At 56.5% G+C, this 6,867-nt stretch overlaps 1 long non-coding RNA gene across 1 annotated transcript; it reads left to right on the forward strand.

Annotated features, from left to right (window-relative positions):
- The first annotated feature begins 193 nt into the window (after positions 1 to 193).
- LOC113880846 lies at positions 194 to 6,658 on the forward strand. The gene is made up of 3 exons (XR_003507848.1): positions 194 to 1,144; positions 5,496 to 5,928; positions 6,400 to 6,658. It is a non-coding gene; the product is annotated as an uncharacterized LOC113880846 (long non-coding RNA).
- The last annotated feature ends 209 nt before the right edge of the window (positions 6,659 to 6,867 follow it).

Here is a 6,867-nt window from a genome sequence, read left to right on the forward strand (position 1 = left end):
CTGGAAAAGGTCAGTTTTCATTCTAATCCCAAAGAAGGGCAATGCCAAAGAATGTTCAAACTACCTCACAATTGCACTCATCTCACACGCTAGCAAAGTAACACTCAAAATTCTCCATGCGAGGCTTCAACAGTATGTGAACTGTGAACTTCCAGAGGTTCGAGCTGGATTTAGAAAAGCCAGAGGAACCAGAGATCAAATTACCAACGTCCGCTGGTGGGGAGGAGACAGAAGGGCAGGGGTGACCAGCTCCCCAAGGCCCAGAGCACAAGGACCTGGGTTTCATCCTGGAGCAATGGGGAGCCCCAGAATTTGAGCAGGGGACGCGCCACGTCAGAAATGTGTCCCAGAAAGCTCCCGACGGATTGGACAGGTGACACCTTGGAAGCTGGGAGACTGGGGTGGTGGTGGGGGGACTGGACTGAGAGCCCAGCACAAGCAAGGACCAGAGAAAGGGGCCACACAAGCACTCCCCAACAAGGAAGGGAGGGCCGGGTGATGAACTGGTGGGGAGCCTGACACATGGACACTAGGGCCCCCATTTTCCAGGAAGGGAGACTGAGGCGTAGAAGGAAGTGACTCAGTCACGCTCACTTGTCTAGGGAGTGATGGAGCCAGGTTCAGCAGCGTCTCTCTCCCCTGCAGCCTCCTTCGCCAAGGTCACCAGCTCGGTCTTGTGACTTGTGAGATGATTCACTCGCCCTGGCCAGGCCCCGGTGACCTCGGTGGCCTCGGCCCGCAGCGACTTGAAGCAGGGTTTCAGTTCCCAGCCAGAGACTGAGCCCAGGCAGTGGCAGGGGGCGCGTCGAATCCTGGCCACCAGACCCCCGGGGACCAGCGGCCAGTGATGAGGCCCAGCTTGTCGCCTGTGTGGAAGTGAATCTCCACACAGAGGCGGACAGCGGGGAAGCGAGCCCAGTGTTTGTCAGGAGGAAGACGTGTGCATGTGCATAGTCACACGGGCAGGTCAGAGAGAGTCACGCCCTCGTGGTGGCTTGGCTCGCCTTTCTGGGGCATTTCTTCCGGGTTTCCTGTGGGCAGTCCCCTTACTTCACCTGGTTCAGAGTCCGTGTTCGGTCCGTCTCGGCGTCTTCCTGTGTGCTTCTCTCTGAGCCAAGATGGATTCTAGCGAGAAGGCTGGTGGGTACGTTGACATCACTTACTGTGAGGCAATACCCCCGCTCTTTTGACCTCCAAGGAGCCTTTCTGTGCATGCGTAGTTAGGAGGGTGTCCTTGACCTTGGGAATGAGGAATATGTGGTATTTCTCTCTCATCTGGGCAGGGCTCAGCTCCTTTCTCGCTCCTGCTAGTTTGGCTGCCCAGCCTGGGACCCATCTATCTTCCGCCTCACGAGTGAACTCCTGTTCATCCCTTGACGCCCAGCTGAAAGCTGGGTGATGCCTCTCAGTCTCCTCCTCCTCAGGGAGGCCCTCTCAGTCTCTGTTTTCTCCAAATTCCAGGGAGATTGCTTGTTAGTCTGCCCCACTGCCTGGGACGGCCTTGGGGGCAGAGGGCCTGTCTCATCTCTGTCTCCCCGGCACCCAGACCAAGGCCAGGTTTACAGTAGATGCTCTAAAGTGCTGATGAGACAGAGAGAGAGTGGATGAATAAATAAGTGAATGAAAGGATGAAGGAAGTCCTTGTTTTATTTTTATTGCAGTATAGTGGCTTCTCGGGGTTGCGTTAGTCTCTGCTGTACAGCAGAGTGAATATACATGGACTCTTTCTTTAAATTTTTTCCCATAAAGGTCATTACAGAATAATGAGAAGCGTTCCTTATGCTGTTTGGTAGATTAGACCTTTATGTAGAATCTAAAAATATGGAACAAATGAACTTATTTACAAAATAGAAATGGAGTTACAAGTATCGAAAGCAAACACGACTGCTGGCGGGGAGAAGCAAGGGGCTGCGGGGCAAGGGATAAATGGGAGACTGGGACTGATATAGACACACACTGCATGTGAAATGGATAGCTAATCAAAGCCAGGCTTTGACGTCAGACAGGCCCGGTCCAGAGTCTGGCTGGCCTGTGGCCCTAGGGCTGCAAAGCCCCAGAGCTCGGCCTCCTCCTCTGTGGAGCCGCCTCTGTGCGCAGCCACCCTGATGGCGGACGGCTCAGGGAGCTCTCCGTGCTTCACGGAGCGGGCCAGGCTGGGCTCAGCCCTTGCCTCTGCCACTTACCGTGCGTTGGTTTGCACAAGGTGCTTGCTTGACTGCTCCGCGCCTCGGTTTTCCCATCTGCAAAATGGAGCCTAAGGACGCTCACCTCATAAGGTAGTTTGGAGGAGCAAATGAGGCAAGGTATGCAAGGTGTTCACAACAGAATGTGGCGAGCGGAGAGCGCCAGACACGGCTTGTTTCGTCAAGGCACGTGGTGTGTGCATCACCCTGGCCAGGGCGGGGGCTGCTCTCCCAGCCCCTTCCTCCATCCTGCGGCCCAGGAGGGGTGCTGCAGGCGCGGCAGGGCAGAGGGGGCTCTGACAAGCTGCCAGAGCCGCAGCCCTGCTCTGGGAAACATCCCTGGTCCCACACGGCAGGACCCGCTGATTCCAGACAGAAAGCCCACGTAGCCCTCGAATTCACCGCCCACGTCAGCGACACTGGCCTTCACTCCCGAATCCTCGAGGAGGAAGGCATCAAGCATGTCTGGCTGTGATGGGACTTCAGCGTAACGGTTCCAGCCTCCGAGCTCGGTTCCAGAAGTCCCTTTTTGACGTGCTCCTTTGAAATCCCGAGTCAGAGTGTCCCCTTCCACTCAGCAAGGTCGATGTTGCTGTGAGCAGGATGAATTTAGGTGCCTTTTTTTTTTTCCTTTTGAGCTCTAAGTTCCAAGCTATGGACCCAAATCATATGCTTTAATCCCTTCAGGCCCATGACAAGAGTGTCCCTCAATAGAAGGAGGAGACAAGGCTCAGAGAGGTTGCCAAACGTGCCCAGGGTCACCCAGCACACAAGCAGAGTCCGGAGTTGAGCCCGCACACGTGTGATCCCAAAGGCAACGCTCTTCACGGCTGTTCTCAGCGCCAGCCACGCGTCGGGATCAAATGAGGAACTTTGATGGTGCTGGCTCTGGCCTGCGGCCTGCGTGTCAGTTGTTGCCGCCGGGTTTTCTGATTTTTGTTGGCTGTGCAGGGTCTTGGTGGTAACACGCGGGATCCTCAGTCTTAGTTGCTGCATGTGGGGTCTAGTTCTCTGACCAGGGGTGGAACCAGGGTACCCCTGCCTTGGGAACACGGAGTCTTAGCCACCGGGCCGGCAGGGATGTCCCCGGGCGTTAGTTTTTACAAGGCTCCCCGGTAGATCAGCCAGGCAGCCAGGTTGGCAGGACAGATCTGGAGGATGGACACATGTGCCCAGGAGAGACAGAGCCTATGAGATGGTAACCCGTAGCCCCTGAAGCCCCCCAGGGACAAGGTCATTGTTCCAGCCCAGACCCTAGGCTGAGGACTTCCAGAAAGCTGTACCTCCATCCGGAGGCAGCACGGAGGCAGCAGGGGCTGGGGCAGAGCCTCTTCCAGGAGCCGCTCCTGGGCCGGAGGCCTGGCTGCGACCCCCAGACCTGGCTTGGGCCCCTCACCCCGTCATAGCTCAGCACAGGCCTGACTCTCCAATCTTTTATTCCTGTGTGAGCAGTGGGAGGATTTCTTCAGACAAAATCTGGGGAATTTGGCTTGAGTGGACTTTGACTCAGCCCATTCCTTCTGACATTCCAATGAGATGTCTCTGACCCCGCAGCCTCCCGCCCAAAGCTCCTCAGAAATCTGCAAATGCCAGACCTGGTGGCTCATCCCCAAGGCGGGCGGATTCCACAGCCTCCAGGAAGGTGCCGACGTCCGGTCCTGCTTATGCGGTTTCCCAACTGAGAGGCCTTGGGATGGTGGCTTACCTTACCTGAGAGTCTCAGTTTCCTCACCTGTAAAATGGGCATCTACCTCATATTCGTAGACGATTACAAGAGAGGATGCCACACTCTTCGCCAGTGTCTGGTGTGCAGGAGGCCCTTGGTAAGGACCGCTGTTGTTCCTGTCAGCCTGATGGTGGTGGGGGAGCCTGGGCTGCAGGCCTCTGGGATTCACACCCCACGTGGCCTGCCACTCTGACCCCATCATGGCCCTGCTGCCGAAGACTGACCCCAGGCGGCCATCCTATAGGTCAGAGGCTGTCCCCTTCCCCCCAGCCGTCACACCAGCTGCAGTAATACAGTGAGCCTGGCCGAGAGACCCAGTGGTACCACCGCCCACAAAGCTCTCCCTCCATCCCCACTGCCACCACCCTAGTCCAGGCCCCCAGCAGGTCTCATTCTTCCCACCCGCCTGCAGGCTCAGCCCCTTGAGTGCACTGCCCACCCGGCTGAAGTTGCACAGCACTGCCATCATGTGTTACGCTTCTCCCCAGCTGCCCAGGCCCTCCCGCTCAGCCAGCCTCCAGCGTCCTCTTGGGCCCTGGCCACAGGCACTCCATCCCCTCCGGCCTCCGTGGCGTGCCCTGCCCCCCACCCTGCACCTCTTGGCACTGCCCAGGTGCACCAAGCTCTCTCCTGCCTCTGAGCCTCTGCACATGCTGCTCCCCTTGTCTGCTGGGTACCCTTTCCCCGTCCCGCCTACTGGTCAACTCCAGGTCATCCTTCGGCTCAACTGGCAGAGCCTTTGAGCTTCCCCACATGGGTCTCCACAGATTACCTGGGCTTCCTGACAGCTCTGCAGCTGGGTTCCTAGAGCAAGTGTCCCAGAAGAACCAGGGGGATGGTACCTTACTGCTATGACCTGCCCTGGAAGCTGCTCAGCATTGTTTTATCTTCGCCAAAGACTCAAGGGAAGAGAACACGGGGACTTTACCCCTCAAAGAGAGGAGTGTCAGGGTGATGTCATACGACGAGCCCGTGCAAGGGAAGGTGTTGTAGTTATTCTTGGAAAAACCAAGGGCAAAAAGAGGGCAAAGGAAAGTGACAGAGGTCAGCGGCTAACTGGGGCCACCCGTGTGGGGTCAGGAGTCCACAACCTCACTGACTTACAGCTGGTATTTCAGTTGGCAGTGCGGCTCTGACTCGGTCAGGAAAGCTTAGCGGTGTGAGTCTGCTCAGCAAAGCGCCTAAGGAGCCGGGGGAAGCTTTCTGTCCATACTGGAGATATCCCCAGTTCAAAGCTCTGGGTATTAGTGACCTCGAAAATCTCCCTGCAGGGCTGGAACAGGAGGAGGGGCCACAGGTGATTTCAAGAGGCTTGGGCAGGGAAGAGGGGGTAATGGTCCCAGTACTCCTGGCCCACTGGGGATCGCGTCCTCTGAGGGTCGTCGGGAGAAAAGGCTCCGCCTGGTACCCAAGGCCTGGAGTGTTCTGGGGGGGAGGTCTCATGGGTCCAGCCATGCACACCCTCCTTGCAGAGGCAACAGAAGGAAATTGTGGGGCGGGGCGGAGGGTGCTGGCGTGAGCAAAGCCAACATCAGATTTCCTCTTTTTCTTCACCCTGGGTTCTTGTTCCTCTTTCCTTTTGCCAGTTGGGCCCGGACAAATCAGGTGTCCAGAACATGAGGACTCTCAGGCCCCACGGTGTGGCCGCTGACACGCTGTTCCGGCCATCGCAGCCGTTGCTCCGTCACCCTTGAGCCGCGTCTCATGGATCTCCGGGCCTCCAGCGCTGACACCTGCTGCGTCTTGGCGGCCATCGCAGGCGAAGAATTGTGACCCGGAGCGCAGACAAAAGGGCTTCATGAAGACAGTCTGGCGGGCTGGACGGTTGGCCCTGCTGCCTGACAGTAATGGAGCTCCATCCCTAGAGGAGAGCAAGCGTGAGCAAACCTTTCGCTGAGCATTTACTGAGCACCTCCTGTGTACCAGGGCCCAGGAAGCACCGTGGACACGCTCATGCTCGGGACATATGTGGGCCCTACCCTTGAGGGCTCACTATCTGGACTGTTTCAGAAACAGCAGGTGAGGTCTAAGCAGAGGAAGATGAAGGAGAACTGGCCAGATGGGAGGGGGGAAGGGTTGCTTTCCTGACAGAGGGAACAGCGTACAGAGGGCTCAGGGGCCAGAGAGAGAAGGGACTTCAGGAGTATAGAGTCTGAGCACAGAGGGGAGGCTGGAGGGGGGTGGATAGTAAGCTGTTGTTCAGTCACTCAGTCGTGTCCGACTCTCTGCGACCCCACGGACTGCAGCATGCCAGGCCTCCCTGTCCATCACCAACTCCCGGAGCTTGCTCAGACTCGTGTCCGCTGAGCTGATGATGCCCTCCGACCATCTCATCTTCTGTCGTCCCCTTCTCCTCCCGCCTTCAATCTTTCCGGGCATCAGGGTCTTTTCCAATGAGTTGGCTCTTTGCATCAGGTGGACAAAGTACTGGGGCTTCTTCAGCTTCAGCATCAGTCCTTCCAGTGAATATTCAGGACTGATTTCCTCTAGGATTGACTGGTTGGATCTCCTTGCAGTCCAAGGGATTCTCAAGAGTCTTCTCCAACACCACAGTTCAAAACCTACCAGCCATGATCCCCACTCCTCAAGACTGAATCCTGAATGAGGTTGGAAAGCCATCTGGTTCACCTAGGGATGGAAGCCACTATGCAGGACGTCCACTACATGCCTGGCACTAGCCAGTTGCTTTTATCTTTATTCATTATAATTTTTAAATTAACCATGTAATTAAGTTCCACCTTTCTTGAGATCTAATTGACGTACACTGGCTGTTTTTCAAACTCTCTGGTTTCAGAATTCCCATTTCACAGATGAGGAAACTGAGGCTCTGAGAGGCACAGAGACCGGCCCAGAATTTCCCAATTAGGAAGCTGAGCCCCAGGGTTCAAACACAGCTGTCACTTATTCCATTACCACCACGCCCCCAGCCCCCCGACCTGACACCCCGCTTCCCACCCT

Source organism: Bos indicus x Bos taurus, chromosome 22 (assembly GCF_003369695.1).
Source record: "Bos indicus x Bos taurus breed Angus x Brahman F1 hybrid chromosome 22, Bos_hybrid_MaternalHap_v2.0, whole genome shotgun sequence".
Classification (NCBI taxonomy): Eukaryota; Metazoa; Chordata; class Mammalia; order Artiodactyla; family Bovidae; genus Bos; species Bos indicus x Bos taurus.